The sequence below is a fragment of the Bubalus kerabau genome, chromosome 10, assembly GCF_029407905.1.
Source record: "Bubalus kerabau isolate K-KA32 ecotype Philippines breed swamp buffalo chromosome 10, PCC_UOA_SB_1v2, whole genome shotgun sequence".
NCBI classification, from domain to species: domain Eukaryota; kingdom Metazoa; phylum Chordata; class Mammalia; order Artiodactyla; family Bovidae; genus Bubalus; species Bubalus kerabau.
In genome coordinates this window covers 76,611,913-76,635,932 of record NC_073633.1, presented here as the reverse complement: position 1 = coordinate 76,635,932, position 24,020 = coordinate 76,611,913, and the positions used below count along the sequence as shown (strand labels likewise).

At 42.5% G+C, this 24,020-nt stretch overlaps 1 protein-coding gene and 1 non-coding gene across 17 annotated transcripts in view; one reads left to right on the top strand and one right to left on the bottom strand.

The window, feature by feature from the left end:
* Positions 1 to 24,020, top strand: part of L3HYPDH (trans-L-3-hydroxyproline dehydratase) — a 103,410-nt gene that overhangs the window by 58,571 nt on the left and 20,819 nt on the right. For 3 of the 16 annotated variants that reach the window (XR_008699555.1, XR_008699552.1, XR_008699547.1), the window contains 2 exons: positions 8,641 to 8,757; positions 9,767 to 10,258. The exons of 11 other annotated variants lie outside the window; for them this stretch is intronic. The gene's annotated coding sequence lies outside the window, so the exon portion shown is untranslated. Of the gene's footprint in view, positions 1 to 6,217; positions 6,582 to 8,640; positions 8,758 to 9,766; positions 10,259 to 24,020 lie in introns of those variants that run through there. 2 more of the 16 variants (XR_008699556.1, XR_008699551.1) reach the window with 2 other exon arrangements.
* Positions 23,672 to 23,775, bottom strand: LOC129622154 (U6 spliceosomal RNA). Its single transcript, XR_008699831.1, has one exon. It is a non-coding gene; the product is annotated as a U6 spliceosomal RNA (small nuclear RNA).

Here is a 24,020-nt window from a genome sequence, read left to right as displayed (position 1 = left end):
TGCTTTTTCTTTTACTATTTAAACTTTCTTGTGGCTGAGATCAAGTCTGATAAGCACTTTAACTTGGGCAAATAACGACAGTAATAAAATACTATGTCACTGCAAAATATATGAAATGCCTGGGCTTCCGAACTTTTCCAATAATTTTCTTGTAAATGCATTTGTATGGGGATAGTTTCCCCCTAGGACAGACTATAATTTAAAGAGCTTGAATTCACTACAGCCCAATAAATTACTATTTCCCCTTAATGTTGGCAACTAGTGATTTATTTTAGTCAAATTGCAGACCTCACTAGGCATGCTTTACTGTAAAGGAGGACTTTTTAGTGTCTTATTTGGAGGAAGCATAAAAGCTATTAAATTCATAAATTAATTTGCCCATGAATTCCTAGTTTGCTCTGATTTGTAGACTGTTTTGTTCAAAAATACTTGCATTATACACAAGCAACTAAAATATACAACTATTAGTAATTCTTACATTCTTAGAACCTTGTTATTGCTAAATATCTTTAAATGTGTCTTTTTCACTTTTGCAATCCTGATTATGGAAAGCTATTTCTATCATTTATATCTGAGACTCACTTTTTCATTGACACAAAATCTATTTGAATGCTTCTCTTATCACAGGTTTATCTAAGAAGGGCATAGGAAAAATATTTAAGCTGAAATAGGTGTAGTTTTCTTTCATTCAGTCATAGAGGCATTTGAGAATAAAATGTATCCAGAAAAATGTATGAAAAGGTGAATGTAGTATAAAATGATGGAATACTAAACGGTTTAGGGTAGCGGGGATCCAATGCCATGAAGCACAGCTACGCCATCACCTGGAGAGTATGAGTAACTGCACTGGGGACCACGGTGGTGAACAGTGTAGAGATCTTCACACACCTGACAGAAAAGAAATCACTTACTAGGAAAAACACGAGTTCGACAAATAGATGTTCAACTTATAGCTCAGCCACTAACTAGCTTTTGACTTTGGTCAGCTTTAACTTAATCACCATTTGTTTGTCTGAAAATTGGAGACAAAGGATCTCACAAGGATCTCTCAAGGTCCTTGTGAAAAACCATTGGGATTACAGGTGTTGAGTGCTAGCAGCTGGAAAACCTGAGGGCACAGTGGCCTCCTGTCTTTCTGGGTCCTACCCTCCTCTAGCCTCAGGTTCTGACCAAATGAATCTGGGGAGACATGGAGTAAGATTTTGCTAGAAATTAAAAGGCACATGTCACCAACAGACCACCATCCTTTGACTGACTGCAAACTTTCAAATGTGGAACTATTTATATTTTGAAGACCTGATGCAAAATGTGTGATGGAGAAAAGTTTGTTCTAGAAATTGTCTCCTTAAAAGGGACAGTGGATGGCACTGGCGATTCCTCCACCACTGCCTTGTCACAGAAGCCCCCCAAGAATCGTCACTCTAATTTGGAAGCATGACTGAAAATGCAGACTTAAAATGCAGTTGGAATAATCAGGAAAGTTGGACACTCTATAACCACCTGGTTATAGAGGAGGCATAGAGGAGAAAATCTCTTGTCAAAAATAGCTTGGCTTAATGGCTCCTTTGTTACCATATCCTTTCCAAGGACTAGCAGTGTGATTATTTCATCTGACTGTTTCTCAAAACCATCAAAAAATCAATCCCAGTTGCACCATTGGTTGACCTTCTCCACAGCAGCTGTTCATTCTTCTGTTTCTCATCAGTTTGAGTCTTTGCAGAGCTTGACAGCTGGAAAGGATTTTCCTGTTAGTAACCTCCTTGGGCATGTGAGACAGGTTTCATCCATCTCTCCTCAGTTCTTGTCCTTCTTGATGGCAATTTCAACCCTCCTGTGAAGGTCTGCCACCCACAGTGCTCCCCACATTCTTGGCAGGTACTGATACCTCCAGAATCTCTCGCCTGGACCCTTTCATGATTAGTCCCCATTTCTACTTGTCTGCTCAACACCTTCACACTCGTGTCTCACAGGTGCCTTGAACCTCTCTGAGCCAAAGCTGAACTTATCTTTTCTCTTAACCGTTGTTCCTTGTTAATGACATCACTATTCTCTTGGGTATAGGCTTAAAAGCTTCAGCCTCTCTTTTGCCTTCAAAATTTAAGCAGTTTCTGTGTTCTATATAGTCTGCCTTTATAGAAAGACTTTCAAATAGACTCCTCACTTAAATGTTTATGCTTTCTGCTTTATCTCAGACCCTTTTTACCTTCTCCCAGGACTCCTGCAATAGCCTTCTGAAGAGCAGCCCAACTTAATCCCATTCCACAGGCTCTTGACAACACTCAGCTCTAATGTTGGTGCTCCCCTACACCAGCATCTTTGTGATTCCTTACTGCCTAGAGATCTAACATTCAACTTCTCATTGCCCACATGAAGTCTCTATGCATTATGAGTCCAACTTACTTTCTGCTCCCTTATCTCTACTTGTATTCCAACCAAACCACATGAAACCAGCTTTTTATTGATCACTTACTATGTTTTAGATACAATGATAAACGTTTAAAAATACTTCATTTAATCCATGTACTGTATGATGATGTTACTTTGTCCATATTACAAATGAGGAAATTGAGATTGCCTAAAGTGTTACAGTTAGTGAGGAGCAGTGAGAAAATTTAAATCTGAACTCCCCAAATAGACCCTGTCCTTTCTTGTCTTTCTATAAATCAGAGGTGAGTTATTACTCAATTCTTGTCTTGGCCAGAGAATTATGTAGTGATATTGGTAACAAAGTGGACTCTTTCCTGTGTGCATGGACACAGCATTAACCAGTATCTTCCCCTCTGTTCATTAGTTATGAAATCTGAGGGTGTTCAACATGGAAAAGCACTCAAAATGATGGAACCTAGCAATCTGACTCCATAGAAAATGTATGAAAACACAAGTTCATACAAAACCGTGTGCAGTATTCTTCATAACAGCCGAAATGTGGAAAGAGTTCAATGTCTGTCAACCGATGAATGGATAAGCAAAATAGGTGTATCAATACTTGAGTTCCTCAGAAATAGAAAGGAATGAAATTCTGATACATACTATAACATGGATGGACTCTGAAAATATGCTAAGTAAAAGAAGCCAGTCATGGAGGACTGTATATTGTATAATTCCATTTACAGAAAACGTCAAGAACAGGCAAATCCATAAACACAGAGTTGATTAGTGGTTGCCTAGGGCTGGAGGGGAGAGAATGAGGGGAAATAGGGAGTGACAGTTAAAGGGTGTGGGGTTTCTTTTTGGAGTAATGAAAATATTCTAAAATTGATTATGGTGATGGTTACACCATCTAGCAGATATACTAAAAGCCTTTGAGTTGTACACTTCAACTGAGTGAATTATGTTGTGTGAATTACATTTCAATAATGCTATTATTTTTAAAGGCTGCTAAATGATATCAAAGATTATTATGGAATTAAGAGATATGCTAGTCAATTTTTACATAAGGTATTAAAAATTCTGTATGGAAAAGAAATTCAATACTTAAATAGGCAACTACCAAACTTTCTTATTCTTGAAATGGATTATAAGGAAGCATAAGAGATGAAAGGGAAAAGGTATTTGGTTCTTTGCACAGAGCCCTAGGATCTTTTACTTTGAGCAAAGATTATGCTTTGGTTTAGATCAGACAGGAAATACATTTTCAAAAATACTTTTTACTCTTCTATACTTGAAAAGGCAAAAATGAATATTTTACCATTTGGATAATGATGAACTTTTATTTTTAGCTTTGGTATTTTAATTTTAAAAGGCGCTTAACACAAATGAGCATTTTTACCCAGCTAGATATGTGTTTTAACACAGTTTTAAACTTATCTAAGAATATTTAACAACTGAGCTATACATGGAAGCTATTAAAAAGAAAAAAAAAACCCAGCTGTGGTGTTAATGACTATTGCGTACTCCCAGCCAACTGAGATTTGACAGAACATTGGACTCCAGAAGCCCTATAAGTGAATAACATGGGAAATAGTTATAAATAGGAAGAGTATCAGATATTCGCCAAAACACACAGATTCTGGTGTGACCACACAGAAAGGAGTAGGAACAGCATCAGAGTTTCTGACAAGCTGACTGAGCCTTGGACACACAGACAGCAATAAAGATATTATGTTCTCCTGAGCAGATGTTAGGGGCTAGCTCAGTCCTCTTCTCTTCCTTGGCTCCTTTCCAGCTCCCCAGAAGGGAAAGCCAAGCGTGGGAAGATGAAATGGGGGACTTGGGTTCTGTTGCTGGCCTCCCTGTATTCTTAAAAGCCCAGACACTAGAGCTGGAATCGCAGGGCCCATCCACGTGCTGCAGACATGCTGAAAGAGTCTAGGGGCCTGGAGGACCCCGGGCCAACGTGCTCACAGCATAGTGGTTTTGTCCTGCCCACCATCCTGGCGATGGTGCCTGTGGCCCTTTGAGTTTCTCCCAACAATCTTATTTATACTCCAGCTCTGCTGAGGTTCTCATCGTTTCCAAACACACTTGATCTGATACTGCTGCGTCTGGGCACATACCATTCCATTTAGTCAGAATTTCCCTCTTCTTCGTCTGCAAACCTCCTACTCATCCTTTCAAACTCACCTTTTCTGTGGAGCCTCCTCAGCTCCCTTAAGCAAAATTCGGCATCTCCACCTCTGTGCTCCCAAAGCTCGCTCCATCACAGCCCTTAGACCGAGCATCATTCTCCCTCCCCAGACAGTCAGTGTCTCAAATACCAGGGTTACATCTATATTTTACAGTATTTATCACTTTGCTTGTCTGGCATATAGTTAGTGCTTAATAAATGTTGTTGAATTCCACTAGATTGAGACTCTGATATGCAGTCTGAGAATAGAGATGAGTAAACCAGCTGCCTGGCTCAGAAGGAGCTACATGTGTGTGTTTAATGTTGAGAGATTACTAAGCTGAATAGCCAAAGCCAGAGGACCAACTGCCTCTCGTGGGAATATTCTGGGTATCAGGAGGAGAGAGAGAGTTGTTCGAATCATACTATAGTGAGCGTATCAGTTTGCCAGGATTGCCACAACCAAGTCCTATAGACTACAGTCACTTAAACGACAGAACCAGTTTTTCCTTCTGATTTTAGAGGTCAGGAGTCTGAGACCCCAGCAGACTCATTTCATTCTGAGGCCTCTTCCAGGCAGCTGTCTTCTCTCTCCGTTTTCATGCCTTTTCTCCATGTGCACCTGTGTCCTAATCGCCTCTTCTTACCAATCATATTGGATTAGGGCCCACCTTAGTGACTTCATCTAACCTCAGTTACCTCTTACTCTTTAGAGATCGTATTTTCAAAGACAGTCTGAGGTGCCAGGGATGGGGTCTCCCACATACGAATTTTGTTGTTGCTCAGTCCCTTAGTCATATCTGAATCTTTGTGACCCCCATGGACTGCAGGATGCCAGGCTTCCCTGTCCATCACCATCTCCTGGAGCTTGCTCAAACTCATGTCCATTGAGTCGTGATGCCATCCAACCATCTCATCCTCTGTCATCCCCTTGTCCTCCTGCCTTCAATCTTTCCCAGCAGCAGGGTCTTTTCCAATGAGTCGGTTCTTCGCATCAGGTGGCCAAAGGATTGGAGCTTCAGCTTCAGCATTAGTCCTTCCAATGAATATTCAGGGTTGATTGCCTTTAGGATTGACTGGTTGGATCTCCTGGTTGTCCAAGGGACTCCCATGAATTTTGAAGGGATGCAATTCAGCCCACAGTTGTGGGTAACCACCTACTTTGCCTGAGGTTAAGGTGTGCCTGTACTTCAGATCTGCAAACTCTTTTTATCTCCTTTGAACTTGAATTCAGATCTAAGTAGTGTTGACAGAGACCCTTCAAGCACACACTGAGATGGTAATTGGAACTGGCAAATGGGAAGCCTGGATGCTAATGCAGACTTTCTCCTCAGTGTTGTCCAGGCTGAGGTGCTTTGCCTCAGAGCTCTTTCCTGGGATGGCGGGAGGCACCTGTGCTCTGACTCTATCACAGCCTTTATTTCACAAGCTGCTTTTATGCCAGAGGGTTGTGCTCTCACCAGTGTTTGCCAGCATTTGCTCTCATTTCTTTCTGGTGAGCACTGCTCAGCACCAAACCAGCTTAGTGCTCAGGAATGAGGCTGGAGGAGGAAAGATGACCTGATAAGCTACCTCTGTAATAGTTAAAGACACTGAGCCCCAGGGGTGGACCGAAAGGTAGGTAAGTTGGAGTAGCACATCATTCAAGGATAGGTCTCTCTTTTAATGTAGAGCAGAGGTCCCCAACGCCCAGACCACAGACCGCACCACACAGCAGGAGGTAAGTGGCAGGCGAGCAAGTGAAGCTTCATCCGTATTTGCAGCTGCTCCTCATCACTTACATGACCAGCTGGGTTGCGCCTCCTGTCAGTTCAGCGGCAGCAGAGTATATGTAACGCACTTGAATCATCCTCAAGCCCTCTACCCCTGCCCTCCGCCTTTGGTCGATGGAAAAATCGCCTTCTGTGAAACTGGTCCCTGGTACCAAAAACATCGGGCCCTCTGATACAGAGCAAAAGAATCATTATACTATTGTGAAGCTGCTCGGAATGGATTCCTCTTGGAAAGAGCAATACTGGAATGATTTCCTGAGATAAGTTTGTGTTTATACGGTTGGCCCTCCAGAGATGATCTTCCCCTCCTTTAGTTAAATATTTCTCCAAGTGAGGTGCCAGGCCACTGATGGTAGACTCACATCGGGATCGTAACCAAACAGTTTCCTCTATACCTCATGATGACTGAATTGGGATCCCTGGGTGGATGTAGGAAATTCTAATTTTGCCAAGGTTATTCTTACCCAAACATGTGCGAACCACTGATTAACTGCCTGGAAATGTAGGAGAGGCACTGCCAGGTGAGTGGTTCTGCTTGGCTTGTGGCCTTTTGATCCATTCAGCCTTCCTATGGGTGTGGTTCACAGAGAGACTCAGACAGACTGACAGTCACAAAGTCCAGGTACCAAGGCCCCAGCTCCTGAATCACACTCTGGGACTCTGCCCACAGCTCCAGTTGATCTCTCTTCCTTATCCCCCTATTCTTTGAAGTCACAGCTTGGATCATTCCTCATTTAAAAAAAGAAAAGTGTCTGAAAGTTTCCTAATCCTGAAATGACTCAATATTGGCGGTAGAAGGGAACTATCACACCCAGCCTCTGGGAACGTTAACTGGTACGATTTCTTCCAGAGGGCATTTTGGCAGTGTGCAGTGAGAAACTCTGAATTCTATTTACAGAAATGAATCCCAAGGGCAAACGGAGAGATTCTGTCAAAGACTATATACAAGAATATTCATCAGAGCCTTATTTGTGCTGGTGACGCATGTTCAACAGATAGGAAACTTGTCAAAAAACTTGTTGTAAAATTAAAATATTAAGTAATAATTTGAAATTCTATTGTCACAAAATACCTAACAGGTTGGAAAATACATTTGATTATGTTTTTTTAAAGTAGGGCAAACATCTCTCCACGTATATAATTCCAATTCTCCTGCCCCCTGCCATACACACACACACACACACAAAATTGTCTAGCTCCATCTGAAAAGAAATATACATAGTTGTTAAAAATGATTATCAGGGGCTTTCACAGGTAGATAAGAGGGCAGGAACCCTGAGGATTCCATCACCCAAGGACTCCATAAACTTACGTTAATCTATTGCTATCATCTGCACTTGAGCTGAGAGCAGTGAGCGGGAGTGAACAGAAACTTGGATTTGGGGTGGAGGTGAAAGCAGGCAGCTGGAAAGCAAAACACTCAGGGCAGCAGCTCTCAAACCTCCGTGTGCAACATGATCACCTGGGGAGCCGGTTAAAATGCAGAAATTCACCACTCATAGAAATTTCTGTGTAGGAGATAGGGCTTAGTAATTTTCATTTTAATAAGTCCCTGCTGTAATTTTGCTGCAGGTGACCTGAGGGTAGTAGCACCTAGAGGAAGTATAAGCCAGAGGGAGGGCCCCAGAGGAGATCTAGGGAAGCAAAGGGTGCTGGGAAGCTAGGGTGAGGGGTAAAGAAAGAGGTGTCAGGTTTCAGCAAGTTCCTTTCCGTACCATATGAACCAGGGCTACTCACTGTAGTGTCAGGACCCTTAGGATAGTCTGAAAGCCCTTTGTAGGATAACTTTTAGGGTACAGTTATCATTTTAAATACGATTTCCAATGGAAAATATGTTTCAAGTTTTAAAAACGAACTTCCATCTGAACTTTTGGAATTCAATTTGTTCCTGTCCTGAGGACTCTGTATTCCAACCGCCATTGCCATAAACCTCTCAACCCTGATACAGCTCTTTAGATGCCCTTCAATTGTTCACATTGCTTTTTAGCTCATTTATAAAAATAGAAAAGAGGAGAAATCTATTTTTGACCAAAAAAACCCCCACAAAAACCAGATATTCACTGCTAAACATAAGATTACGTTTTATCTCAAGCCAAAAAACTGAGTTAGGTTTGAGCCTCTGTTTTTCTTTTTTCACAAGGAGCTTTAGATTTTTGCCTTTTTGGAAAGTGATAGTGTGAAGAATAGGGAGGAATGTAGCTTAAAAATTCAGATCAACTTCTTTAGATTTGGTCTTGAATTTGAAAGAGTCCCTTAAAATTTTATAAATTTCAGATTCAATAGCTCTAAAGAAGAAATTATTGAGCAGATCTCTTTTGACAGGCATGGAGTAGGAAATAAGAAGAACTGCCAACATTGAATGTGTATACAAAGAATGTGCTGTCGTAGTTTGCTGGTTATAATAAGTTGTTTAAAGGAAAGTTCAGACGTGATTTGGAAGTAAGTTTGAAAGGGTTGGCAGCGGGGTGCGTTGGGGTGGCAGTTGTTCCCATCTGTCTTGACTGTGTACAGATGATGGTGAGATTAAAGGGGCTCCTAAGGTGCCACCCTCTCCTCATTTTTTTTTGCAATTTTTTTTTTATTTTTTAAATATAAATTTATTTATTTAAATTGGAGGCTAATTACTTTACAATATTGCATTGGTTTTTGCCATACATCAACATGAATCCGCCACGGGTGTACACGTGTTCCCCATCCTGAGCCCCCCTCCCACCTCCCTCCCTATACCATCCCTCCGGGTCATCCCAGTGCACCAGCCCCGAGCATCCTGTATCATGCATCAAACCTGGACTGGTGATTCGTTTCACATATGATATTCATTTGTAAAATGTGCTGTGTTCAGTCGCTCAGTCCTGTTCCAGTCTTTTTGGCCCCATGAACTGTAGCCCTCTAGGCTCTTCTGCCCACAGAATTTCCCAATCAAGAATACTGGAGCGGGTTGCTAGTTCCTACTCCAGGGGATATCCCAGGGATAGACCCCTGGTCTCCTGCATTGGCAGGTAGATCTTTTATCACTAGCACAACCTGGGAAGCCCCCATTTGCAAAATAAAAATTATAGGCCCCAAGAACTGAGCTAGGTGGTCACAATTTAAACTATCAAGGACAAAGCGTGCTTAGATGAGACTTTGCAAACTTTACAAGCAAAATTTTTGGTTCAAACAGTCCTTTTGCTAAGGCAGAAGCAGAGTCTGGCCCCTCAGTCCTTTGAACATCCCAGATTAGACATTTGTAGGATCCTTCAGTTCCAAGCAGCAGAATCTGACTCTGGCCCATTCTCAGAATTGCTGGGAAAGCTGAAGAGCTAAGCTTCAGAAAGGACTAGAAGCTCCTGAGTTCTGGACAGCAAGAGCTAATGGCAATCTCTTCAGGGCCTGTCACTGGAACCGGGTTTGGCGTTCCTCAGCTCTGTGTGCCTTGCTTGGGCCACATGTCCGTTCTTTGATTTAGGAGTGTGGGAACCTTCTGACTGACCCCACACTGATGGAAGAGGACGGTTAGCAGTGGAGAGAGGAGGTGACGGTAGGAAACTGAACCTTGCGTGTCCGCTACAGTAGCCCCTGATGCCTCCCCAGCCTCCAGATGCCAGGATTACTGTTCTGCCATCAGAAAATTCCCGCTTGCAACAGTGAGTCAAAATGGCCTCAAGCTCTGTTCTAGTTTCAATGTTTAATCTCAGAGAATAACATCATCAACATAGAAATGAAAAAAAGTATTAGGTGGGCAATTCAGTGTCTTTGGCAAATTTTTAAGATTGAATATTTGTAAAGTCTCAGACTTTTTGGTCATATTATGTTTGAATTTTGTGTGCCCTTGGGTAAATTTTTCTTACTTTTCCTGAGCCTCAGTTTCCTCCTCTGTAAAATATGAGTCACTGGGTTTTTATTGGGTTGTTTTATGACAAATGCTTATTGTAGTGCCTAGCCTTATTAAATGATACTTATTATTCTAAAATGAAATTGCCTCTGAAATGTTAATCATGCAAATTTATACAGCCATATTTTAATGAGTTCATTTTCATAAATTCATTAAAACTTGGAGATAGGGTAAACAGATAGTTCTTGATTCTCAACAACCAAGCCCAAAGGGACTAAGGAAGTGAATGGTAGCAATTCACTGATTCACTAAAGCTGCAGATTTGAGGTCTATGAGCACAGACATGCCAGAGGGATTATGTCCAGGTACACAGCTGGTATTTATATTTGACGGCAACTGAGGCAACATGATGGAAATATTACAAATCCTCACCCCAAGACTCACCTGGCTTTTCCTGAAAAGGTTTCCTCCCCAGTGCCTTCCACATAGTGGCATGGATACCATATTTCTATAGAATATTATAGAATCCAAATCCCATACATCCTCTGTCCTTTGGCAAATGGGAGAGGTTGCTATGACTCTTTGAAACATCATTGTGATGACTAAACCGCAGGTGTGTTCCAGGCCAACACTGCATCTTGGGAGTTACGAAACCACACGCTTCCGGCAGCAGCTCGCTAAAGGATTTTAAAACAAAGAGGGGCTGAAGTCTGGGGAGAGAATTCCACTCACTTAGTTCATCACAAGCACCTTATTAGGAATGGGAAATGGGGAAAGGAACTGCTTCTAATGCAGATTTACAAATTATCCTGGTGTGACCAGAATTATGTCAGAGAAAGAGAGAGGGATTCCGGCCCCTCCACCGAACACACTTCCTTCCCGTGGAGAGTGTGAGTTGGAAAGTTTCCCCTTCCCTCTCACAAACGCTCATGTTCAAAAGCTCAGTGTTAACCCTCCACGCTGCCTTCTTGAGCTCATAGAAGAAACAGGTGATTCAGCACCTCTAGTCTCCTTGGGGGGCCATGGAAACCCAAGAAATACTAAGACCAAGTAGGAATCGGTATGAGATAACTCATTTCTGCAGCTCGCAGGCCCATGGGGATGGACAGCTTTGTGAACTTTCTGCACATGTGGCCAAACCCCTTGCTCAGCTAGAGGAGATTTCAATCAACAAGCTTATCTGCACTTAATGGAACCGTGTCCAAATTTGTCACCAGGCCATGTTCGAAGGAACAAGCAGTTGGTTGAAGTCATTTCGGATGCAGGAAATCCTGTGTTTACTACCTAGGAAATGCTACATAAAGGTTGGGATTTTTTTCCCCTTGTAATGCTCTTTCAAACTGAAATTTTGCAGCAGGGCCACCACTGATAAGAAGAACATGGCTTGGGAAATGACCATATGGTGATAGTCAATCATACACAATAGGCCTTACTTCTTTGTCCCCATCCTGGTTCTCAAAGTAGGTTGATACAGTTGTTCCCTTCAGGGAGTCCGGTCACTTACAGTGAATGTCTTGAGTGCCCATGCCTTCAGGGAGGTGTTGCCATCTCCCTGTTGTCATTCAGTCGCTAAGTCGTGTCCGACTCTTTTTAACCCCGTGGACTGCACTGCACCAGGCTCCCCTGTCCCTCTCTATTTCCTGGAGTTTGCTCAGACTCATGTCCATTGAGTTGATGGTGCTATCTAACCATCTCATCCTGAATGTGTCTAAAAGGATGTAGGAGAGAAATGCCTTGAAAATACTGAACTCATCTATAGACGTAATGATGGAGAGAGACAATAAGAATCACAATCTCAGTTGATCCAACTAAATCAGCTAAATGGACACAAAGTAGGCCTTTTCTGAAGTCACCAGGTTATGCAGTGATGCCCATACTTGTGACTAAAGAGCTTCCTCTAGTCAAAAGATCAAAGGCTGCAGACAAAGTCTGATGGACATTACACAGCACGGCAAAGACATGTGGTTGTATATCTACAGAAAAAAGATACCAACAGAAGACAGAGATAGGGCACCCAGAAAAGGGCTGAGTAGATGTAGGGTCATCAGAATGTATTCAGCACTCCCCAAGAATCCAGTGTCTCCAAGTATTACAGTCTTACCATCAAGGCTGTAACTAGAGTGAGCAAGAGTTCCTCTTTTAATTAACTTAGCTGTGAGACATTCCTTTAGATTACTAATTTTGTTTTCTTTCAGTTTATTTTGTGCTTTTCTCATTGTTTAAACTTTCAGTTAATTTTTAGTCATTTCTCTCGTTAAGAAATGAAAGTATCAACATATGTAACTTTGCCTTTGAATTTGGGCTGTATTCTATATATTGTAGCTGTATTTTTTAGATAACAATGTATATACTCATTATTTTATAGAGTCACCACATTTAGCAAGTAACATATCAAACTCTGCAGTTAAATTTCAATTTCAGATAAACAACAGATAAATTTTTTGGTGTAAATGTGTCTGAAATATTGCATGGGACATACTTAGACTAAAAAATTATTATCTGAAATTATAATTTAATTGGGTATCCTGTATTTTATCTGGCAACCCTATTTTAAACAGATCTTAGATGTAGTTTTGGTTAACTTTTGACCCAGTATTTCTTGGAAAATCTTCTCCCCAAATGATGGTGATATTTTTTGTTTAAACCTTTATTATTAAGTTCTGCTCTTTTTGTGCATGTATGACTTAATTTTAGGAACATACGTATAGATGGGTGGGTGTCAACTGGGAGAGATGTTACTCCCCAGGGGACCCTTAGCAGTGTCTGGAGACATTTTTGGTTGTCACAACTTGGGAAGGTAGAGGCCAGAGCCAATGCTAAATATCCTACAATGCACACAATAGTCCCTACAGCAAAGATTTATTTTGTAGAAAATGTATTGGTAATTGCCTCATCAGTTGCGTTAGTCACATTATCTCAGTTTTTTGCATATTTGATCTATTAAAGAGAATGGTATATTGAAGTCAGTCACTCAACTCAACACACACCGTGAGATCCTCTAGTATGTCAGACCTTGTTCCAGGTGCTGGGAATCCTCAGTGAACAAAGCAGCGTAATATCACTGACTTCATGGAGCTTTTATTTTAATGGGTGGGGTTGGAGCAGGAGACATAAAAAAAATAGTATGTAAAATATGTGATAAGTGTTATGAAGGAGAGCAGAGAACATGGATGGTTGCTGGGATATGTGTGGATTGTAATCGTAAATTGAGTGGCAAGAAGGTTACATTAGAAGAAAAACCTCAGGGAATTCCACGGCGGTCCAGTAGTTAGAACTCCACATCTTTATTGCCTGGGCCTGGGTTCAATCCCTGGTCAGGGAACTAAGATCCTGCAAGCCATATGACATAGCCGAAAAAAAAAGAAAATTACTCTCAAGAAGATGACAGAGAAAGTGATGTGGTAGCTTAGGGAAGAGTGTTTTAGGCAAAGGAAACAAATGTGCAAAGACTCTGATGTAGGTCAGCATTTGGCATGTTCAAGACAGAAGAGGAAGCAAAGGGAGAAAGAGGGAAAGTAACAGGGACAGATGAGGTCAGAGGGGTGATGGAGCCGGGCTGGCATCCAGAGCATTTAGGACCAAAGATACTGTTGTGAGAACTGCTGCATTTATTCTAAGTGAGATAGCTAGGCAGGGCTTCAGCAGACTGCAGCGATTTTACATACACCTTGAAAACATCACTTTATTGCGTTGGGAATAGATTATGGGGGGAAAAGGCTGAAACAGAGAGACTAGTTAGGAGGCCATTGCCATAGTCCATAGGAGAGATGACGGTGCTTTGTTGCTGGTGAGGGTGGGTAACAGTGGAAATTGTAAGAACTGATTGAATCCATGAGGCACACCAACACATTGCTGGAAGGCACGCGATATGGTACAACCCCTCTGAGGGGAATTTAACGATCTTTAATAAAATGACCTGGGTGTTCTCTTCAACCTGGTGATCCCATTTCTAGGAATTTATACTGGAAATAAACCTCCAACAATAATTAATAGAGAAGCACAAGGTTATTTATTGCAATGATATGTATATAACTGGAAAATTTTGGAGATTGGTTGAATAAACTATGTTTAATCAGGGGCTTCCCAGGTGGTGCTAAATAATCAACCTGCCAAGGCAGGAGACATAAGAGATGCGGGTTTGATCCCTGGCTCAGGAAGATCCCCTGGAGGAGGGCATGGCAACCCACTCCAGTATTCTTGCTTGAAGAATCCCATGGACAGAGGAGTCTGGAAGGGTACAGTTCATACAGTTGCTGAGTTGGACATGACTAAAGCAACTTAATACACACACACACACACACATTCAGTACACACAATGGAATACAATGCAGCTGTGAACATTAATGAAGTTGAAGATCTGCGTGAATCAATATGGAGTAATTTCCAGCAGATTTTAAGTGTAAAAGGCTCACTGCAAAAGAGCATACTACCTTTTGTGCAAAAAAGAAGGAAAAATAAGTGAACACTTACATTTATCATTATAAAAGAAAATGTTCAAGTTGAGTACCTACAACTTTGTTGTTGTTGTTGTTCAGTCGCTCAGTCATGTCCGACAGTTGCAACCCCAAGGACTGCAACATGCAGGCTTCCCTGTCCTCCTCCATCTCCTGGAGTTTGCTCAAACTCATGTCCATTGAGTCACTGATATCATCCAACCATCTCTTTCAGTGTCATTCTCTTCTCCTGCCTTCAGTCTTTCCCAGCACGGGGGTCTTTTCCAGTGAGTCAGCTCTTTGCATCAGATGGCCAAAGTACTGGAATTTCAGCTTTAGCATCAGTCCTTCTGATGAGTATTCTGGGTTGATTTCCTTTAGGATCGACTGGTTTGATCTCCTTTGCAGTCCAATGACTCTCAAGAGTCTTCTCCAGCACCGCAGTTCAAAAGCTTCAATTACTTGGTGCTCAGCCTTCTTTATGGTCCAACTCTCCTGTCCATACATGACTACTAGAAAAACCATAGCTTTGACTAATTGGACCTTTGTCAGCAAAGTGATGTCTCTGCTTTTTATTATGCTGTCTAGGTTCATCATAGCTTTTCTTCCAAGGAGCAAGTGTCTTTTAATTTCATGGTTGCAGTCACTGTCTGCAGTGATTTTGGAACCCCCAAAAATAAAGTCTCTAACTGTTTCCATTGTTTCCCCATATATTTGTCATGAAGTGATGGGACTGGATGGCATGATCTTAGTTTTTTGAATGTTGAATTTTAAGCCAGCTTCTTTTTCACTCTCCTCTTTCATTTTCATCAAGAGGCTCTTTACTTCCTCTGTGCTTTCTGCCATTATGGTGGTATCATCTGCATATCTGAGGTTATTGATACTTCTCCCAAAACACTTGACTCCCACTTGTGCTTCATCCAGCCGTATGTTTTGTATGATGTACACTCTGCATATAAATTAAATAAGCAGGGTGACAGCATACAGCCTCGATGTACATATTACCCAATTTTGAAACCAGTCTTTTGTTCCATGTCTGATTCTAACTGCTGCTTCTTGACTTGCATAGAGGTTTCTCAAGAGGCAGGTAAGGTGGTCTGGTATTCCCATCTCTTTTAGAATTTTCTACAGTTTGTTGTGATCCACACAATCAAAGGCTTTACCATACTCAATAAAGCAGAAGTTTTTCTGGAACTCTCTTGTTTCTTCGATGATCCAGTGGATGTTGGCAATTTGCTCTCTGGCTCCTCCCTTTTCTAAATCCAGCTTGTATATCTAGAAGTTCTCCTTTCACATCCTGCTGAAACCTAACTTGAAGGATCATGAGCATTACCTTGCTAGCATGTGAAAAACTGCAGTTGTGCAGTAGTGTGAACATTCTTTGTCATTACCCTTCTTTGGGATTGAAATGAAAACTGACCTTTTCTAGTCCTGTGGCTACTGCTGACTTTTCCAAATTTGCTGGCATATTGAGGGCAGCACTTTAACAGATTCATCTTTTAGGATTTAAAATAACTCAGCTGGAATTCCATGATCTCCACTAGCTTTGTTTATACTAATGCTTCCTAACACCCACTTGACTACACACTCCAGGATGTCTGGCTCTAGGTTAGTGACCACACCATCGTGGTTATCCGGGTCATTAAGATCTTTTTTGTATAGTTCTTCTGTGTATTCTGGGGCTTCCCTGGTGGCTCAGAGGTTAAAGCATCTGCCTCCAATGCGGGAGACCTGGGTTCGATCCCTGGGTTGGGAAGATCCCCTGGAGAAGGAAATGGCAACCCACTCCAGTACCCTTGCCTGGAGAATCCCATGGACGGAGGAGCCTGGTAGGCTACAGTCCATGGGGTCGCAAAGAGTCAGACATGACTGAGCGACTTCACTTTCACTTTCACTTTCTGTGTATTCTTGCCACCTCTTCTTAATCTCTTCTGCTTCTGTTAAGTCCTTAGCATTTCTGACCTTTATTGTGCCCATCTTTGAATGAAATGTTGCCTTGGTTTCTCTGATTTTCTTGAAGAGATCTGTAGTCTTTCCCATTCTATTGTTTCCCTCTATTTCTTTGCATTGATCACTGAGGAAGGCTGTCTTACCTCTCCTTGCTATTCTTTGGAACTCTGCATTCAGACAGGTATATCTTTCCTTTTCTCCTGTGCCTTTCACTTCTCTTCTTTTCTCAGCTATTTGTAAGGCTTCCTCAGACAACCATTTTGCCTTGTTGCATTTCTTTTTCTTGGGGTTGGTTTTGGTCACTGCTTCCTACAATGTTATGAACCTCCATCCATAGTTGTTCAGGTACTCTTTTAGATCTAATCTCTAATCCATTTGTCACTTCCACTGTATAATCATAAGGGATTTGATTCAGGTCATACTTGAATGGCCTAGTAGTTTTCCCTACTTTCTTCAATTTAAGTCTGAATTTGGCAATAAGGAGCTGATGATCTGAGCCACAGTCAGCTCCTGGTCTTGTTTTTGCTGACTGTATAGAGCTTTTCCATCTTCGGCTGCAAAGAATATAATCAATCTGATTTCGGTGTTGACCATCTGGTGATGTCCATGTGTAGAGTCATCTCTTGTGTTGTTGGAAGAGGGTGTTTCCTATGACCAGTGCATTCTCTTGGCAAATCTCTATTTGCCTTTGCCCTGCTTCAGTTTGTACTCTAAGGCCAGACTTTCCTGTTTCTCCAGGTGTCTCTGACTTCCTACTTTTGCATTCCAGTCCCCTATGATGAAAAGTGAAAAGTGAAAATGAAGTCATTCAGTTGTGTCTGACTCTTTGCGACCCCGTGGAGTGTAGCCTACCAAGCTCCTCCCACCATGGATTCTGCAGGCAAGAATACTGGAGTGGGTCACCATTTCCTTCTCCAGGATCTTTCTGACCCAGGGATCAAACCCGGGTCTCTCCCATTGCAGGCAGATGCTTTAACCTCTGAGCCACCAAGGACATCTTTTTTTGGGTTTTAGTTCTAGAAGGTCTTGTAGGTCTTAGAACCATTCAGCTTCTTTGGCATTAGTGGTTGGGACATACACTTGGTTTACTGTGATGCTGAATCATTTCCTTTGTCAGTGAATCGAGATCACCCTGTCGTTTTTGAGATTGCACCCAAGTACTGCATTTCAGACTCTTTTGTAGACTATGAGAATTATTCCATTTCTTTTAAGAGATTCTTTCCCACAATAGTAGATATAATGGCCATCTGAACTAAGTTCATCCATTCCTATTCATTTTAGTTCACTGATTCCTAAAATGTCGTTCACTCTTGCTGTCTCCTGTTTGACCACATCCCATTTATCTTCAATCATGGATCAAACATTCCAGGTTCCTATGCAATATTGTTCTTTATAGCATTGGACTTTACTTTCACTACCAGACACATCCACAACCAGACATCATTTCCACTGAGTGTTAGAGTTGAGTACCTACAACTTCAGAGTTGAGTGAAAGGGACACAGGAGAGTCTATGTATATCTTTTTCATAGAGTTTTGACTTTGAAAGTATGTTAGTTGACTGCATATGGATGCTTGGGGCTGGTGCACTGGGATGACCCAGAGGGATGGTATGGGGAGGGAGGAGAAAGGAGGGTTCAGGATGGGGAACACATGTATACCTGTGGCAGATTCATTTCGATATTTGGTAAAACTAATACAATATTGTAAAGTTTAAAAATAAAATAAAAAATAAAAAAAACCACATAAAATTAGTAAGATTAAGAGGGGGACAAAACCTAACCAAAACTGAAAGAAAATGGAAACAAATAAAACTAGTATATTTCATGGAGAAGGAAATGGCAACCCACTCCAGTGTTCTTGCCTGGAGAATCCCAAGGACAGCGGAGCCTGGTGGGCTTCCATCCATAGGATCGCACAGAGTCGCACACGACTGAAGTGACTTAGCAGCAGCAGCAGCAGCAGCAGTAGCACTGTATTTCAAAACATTACTATAACCTGGTGGCTCACATGGTAAAGAATCTGCCTGCAATGTAGAGAACAGATTCAATTCCTGGGTCAGGAAGATCACCTGGAGGAGGGAAGGCTACAGTCCATGGAGTTGCAGAGTTGGACAGGTCTGAGTGACTAATATGTAACACTTACAAAAGAGGGAGGAAAAAAGAGCCAATCCAAGTAATTTTATGCACACATTTTTCAATTATCTTTCTCAGTCTGGAAGAGAGCGGAATGTTGGGAGGGGAAGTAGAAGAGAAAAGTGTATACAAATTCTGTGCTCTTTAGTAGATTAGTTTTCAGTAGTGTTGTGTAAGGAGCAATTCAGAAGCTCTTTTATATTCAATATAGGAGTGAGCAAATGAGTAAATGTATTGATATGGTTAGGACTTGGAGTTCTCACCCTGGAAGGAAAGACATACAGATACAGAAGAGGAGACAAGGAGGACCCTGTGGGATAGAGTAATTTGAGGAATTGGTGTGAGTTATCATTTCTAAAACATCTTATGGGTATATTTGTTTTGGTGCACATGTGTATTTCTGTGCTTCTCTGGTGGCTCAGACAGTGAAGAATCTGTCTGCAATACAGGAGTCCTGGGTTCAATCCCTGGGTTGGGAAGATCCCCTGGAGGAGAGTATGGCAGCCCACTCCAGTATTCTTGCCTGGAGAATCCCCATGGACAGAGGAGCCTGGCAGGCTACAGTCCATGGGGTCGCACAGAGTCGGACTAGACTGAGTGACTAAGCGTAGCACATATTTCTGTGTATGTGTGTTATATGGAAATATACATGTATATGTTTCCTCATTATGTGGAAAGGGTCAAGAAGCAAAATAAATCTTGATCTCTAATAATATGCCCACTGAAAGGCATCAAAAGTCCTTGGAGAAATGTCTTACTCCAAGGCTGAGGCAGGGTAGGTACAAGATAAACCTGGAGACTTTGATTTTGTTAGAAAATCACAATGTTTTTAAAAAATATGATATGTTACAAGGACACAGGAGCAAGCTTGAGAGGCTCTTTCTGGTCAAATCTAGAACAATCTGAGCATAAAAAAATTACTGAGAAAACAAGACTTTATGAGCCCATATTAATCATAGATTAACAGTGGAAGAGGTAGGTGGGATCTTGCTTACAGTAGAACATTGGGACCAACTGGTAAATGCAGAGAGAATGTTGGAACTGAACTATATCATTACTTTGTAATTATTATAAAGATTGTTTCAGCCAAAAACCAGTGATGGATGCTAAACCTATGGGGATATTTTGGTGAGGAGCAGCAATGGCACCCAACTCCAGTACTCGTGCCTGGAAAATCCCATGGACGGAGGAGCCTGGAAGACCGCAGTCCATGGGGTCGCTGAGGGTCAGACACAACTGAGCGACTTCACTTTCACTTTTCACTTTCATGCATTGGAGAAGGAAATGGCAACCCACTTCAGTATTCTTGCCTGGAGAATCCCAGGGACGGGGGAGCCTGGTGGGCTGCTGTCCATTGGGTCACACAGAGTCGGACACGACTGAAGCGACTTAGCAGCAGCAGCAGCAGACTGCTTATTAATTTCGAAAAAGAACAAAACCCTGTAATTAATTACACAGAGAAGAAATTGGGTGACACCTTGACTGGGTGATCAGAACTTATGTCACCTATGAGGGACGGACAAAAGTGTTTTGAGATGTGATTTCTTGATACCATGTGTGGTGTCTTCCAGCTGAGAATATATGACCTAATTCTCAAAAAAAGTGAAAACCATGAAAGAAGTAGGTTGTGGGGGGGGGTGGTGGTACTTGTTTTCCTTGGCTTATGGCCCCCTTCCATCTTCAAAGGCAAAAGTCACACTACCTCTACTCCTGTTCTCACACCTTCTCTGATCCTCCTGCATCTTTCTTATAAGGACCCTTATAAGATTACACTGGGCCCACCTAGATGATGCAGGACAGACTTCCTATCTCAGGATCCGTAATCACATCGCCACAGCCCTATTTGCCATGTAAGGTAACATATTACATATTCACAGTTTCTGGGGACTAAACAGGGTCATCTTTGTGGTGGCCATTCTCCATCCACAGGACTAGTGTTAAAAAATGTCAATGTCATGAAAGACAAAGGCTGATAAGAGGCTAAAGAGATATGACAACTAAATGCAATATCTGAATCTTGGACTAGATCCTTTTCTGGAGGGGTGACATGATGTAAAGGGCATTCATTCTTATGTCAGCTGACAAAATTGGAACATGGATGGTTGATCAGACACACATATCAGTATAAATTTATAAAGCTGATAAATGTGAAGTAATTTATGAATGTAGCCCTGTTCTTAGGAAATGCATACTGCAGTGTTCAGGAATTAAGGGCCATGATACATGCAATTGGGATTTCCTTGGTGACTCAGACTGTAAAGAATCTGTTTGTAATGCAGGAGAGCTGGGTTCGATCCCTGGGTTGGGAAGATCCCCTGGAGGAGGGCATGGCAACCCACTCTAGTATTCTTGCCTGGAGAATCCCCGTGGACAGAGGAGCCTGGCAGGCTACAGTCCATGGGGTTGCAAAGAGTCTAAGCATAGCACACATACATGCAATTTACCCTCAAATCATTCAGGGAAAAAAAAAATACATGTGCACACATACATACAAGAACAAGAGAACAAATGAAGCAAATGGGGTGAGATGTTAATAGTAAGTGAATCTGGGAAAAGGGGATAGGATGTTCATGATATTTTAATTTTTGCAGTTTTTTTTTAAGTTTGAAATTATTTCCAAAATAAAGTTAAAAAAAAATCATTTATCCAACCTGCCACTTAGTCCTAAACTGCTGGCTCCATCCCTAATGGGATGGATGGCCATTTTCTAGAGATTTGAATGCCTCTAAGGATGGGTGGACTCAGTGTCTTATGAGGCAGCTTGTCCAGTTGCTGTTCGTTTAAGGAGTTGGGAGCGTCTCTACAGGTTAGGGTGGCTCAGTGGTAAAGAACCCGCCTGCCAACTCAAGAGCCTCAGGAGACGCTGGTTCAATCTCTGGGTCCAGAAGATCCCCTGAAGGAGGACATGTCAACCCACTCATGTATTCTTGTCTGGAGAATCCTATGGACAGAGGAGCCTGGTCTACAGTCCATGGGGTCACAAAGTTGTACATGACTGAGCGACTTAGTCAGGTTAGGAGAAGTGAAATCAGTGTGCAGGTGATTTTCACCCACGGTTGCAGCCCTGCCTTCTAAGGAAATAGAGAATAAATCTCTCTCCTCAAGTGTGTGAGGCCCACTGCCGTGTCTCCATAATTTGTGAGCTAAAAGGTTCTTGTCAGTGGATGCCTCTGAGAGTTTTGAAGCCTCCTCACTGGGAAGCGTTTTGATTGCCTCTAAAATGCAGCGTCCGCTCAAACAGCGCCATCCAGCTGTGGCCACCCCGTGACGAGAGCAGGAGGCCCATCCAGTGAGTTAGATTTGTTCCCTCCTCCTCTTCCAACTTCACTCTGTCCAGGTCACTGAAATCTGTACAGGGAAAAGCCGTGCCAGGGGCATGCATTGATTTTATGACTAAATCAATGCATGCAGTTTCATGCAGCTCCCATGGAGCTCTGAGGATCCGCGTTACCACGGTTGCCTGGAAAACAAAAGGAAACCCAGGAATGAGCCGCTCTGCTCCTGAAACGTAATCTGCTCTAAGCAACTGTGTGACTGTTGGATATGCCATCGGGACAGTGTGTTTAGTGCTAGTCAGTGGGCTGCAGTGATGCCCTGGCACCCAGAGACCTCTGAGGCAGAACCATGGCACCCTTTGATGGAAAGCTGTAGAACTGCTCTGCCCAGCTCCCAAAAAGGGAAGTGAAGGTACTATGGAAGTCTGCGAGGGTCCCAGTTCATGTACGCCAGAAACAGACAACTCAAGAGTGAGCAGGTTCCAGTGTGCCGCATAGAAATCAGGACAAGGAAGCTGGGGAACAGTCATCTGTGGGGAGGATTTTAATGCTCTGATTTTCATGGGGATATTCCCAGGAGTGGTCAGGGTCATCTGCACCGCATGCTCGTGAGGGCAAGTCTATGCCAGTTGCCCTGGAAGCATCATTTCTCCAGATTGCGTAGTGGAGACTCCTTCCCCTTTGCGTTAATCCTTCAGCAGCACCCCAGTGAAACAGGGCCGGCCTGACCTCTCCTAGCAGTGCCCCTAGCCAACTCGGAAGTCCAAGCTCTTGGTGTGAACTCACCAGCCATAAAAATGTCAGGTCACTAAACAGCTGGTGCATTTCAGGGTCAAATATCTCACATTCAAGGCGATAGGAGAGGACTGTTTTTCTGCAAAAGGCTTTTAAGACAATTCCAAATAATGAGGTCTTTGTGATGGTGGAGTAACTAATGAGGGAAGGAAGAGAGAGGGAGGGAGGGAGCGAGGGGGAAAGGCAGGCCCTTCCTGTGTGCCTTCCAATGACAGTCAACCTGCAGAAACTCTCAGTCTGGAAATCCTAAAAGTTTATCATCTGAACTGCCCAAGGGTGACTAGCTCACTAGTGACCAACCCTGCCTTTGTCTCTGCCTCCTCTCCTCCAGTGCCGCCCCCCAGATAAAGCAAAGAGCTGAGACAAGGACAGCAAGGTCCTATTGGTCTAAGAGTTAATCCTGAGTTTTTAGAGGCTGGGCTGAAGTCTCAAAGGGTTTTTTTGTATTTTTTTTTTTTTTTTTTAATACGCCCAGATGTGAATAAACTGGGAAGTCAAAGAGCATCCTTAGTTAACAGAGTTTTAGTCAAGTGGGTGTGTGCGAGAAAGGAGGGCAGCCTCAGCGGGCTTGGTAGGGAAGTGTCTGGCCAGAACGTACACGAGCTTTTCTCTTTTAAGTTAATTTTTATTGGAGTATAGCTGCTTTACAATATTGTTAGTTTCTGCTCTGCAGCAAAATGCGTCAGCCATACATATCCATAAATCCCCTCCCTTTTGGACTTCTTTCCTATTCCGGTCACCACAGAGCACTGAGTAGCGTTCCTTGTGCTATACAGCAGGTTCTCGTTAATTACCTCTTTTATACATAGTGATGTATATGTATCAGTCTCAAATCTCTCAGCTCATCCCACCACCCTCCCCTTTTCCCTCTTGGTGTCCATGTTTGTTCTCTACATCTGTGTCTGTATTTCTGCTTTGCAAATAAGATCATCTATACCATTTTATTAGATTCCAAAAATATGAACCGCTTCATGAATTTCTGTTATCATCCTTTCCCAGGTCCATGATAATCTTCTCTTTATCATTCCTATTTTAGTATATGCACTGCTGAAGGGGCAGGACTTTTCTGCCTTGAGGCATCTGGTAGACACCTCCTCCTCCCTGCTGCCCTGTCTCCTGAGTCATTGCCGGCACCACAATCACCTCCTCTCTTGGCACTCGTCCTATCCCTGCGTCAGGGTGGCCCCTCAATCTCACTTGACTTAGGAAAGTATTTTTACATTGGAAGTGAGATGGGAGGATGGGGGTAAGGACGCTAAGAGATGCTCACCATTGATGGGGGGATTGCAGCTTCCTTTGCCA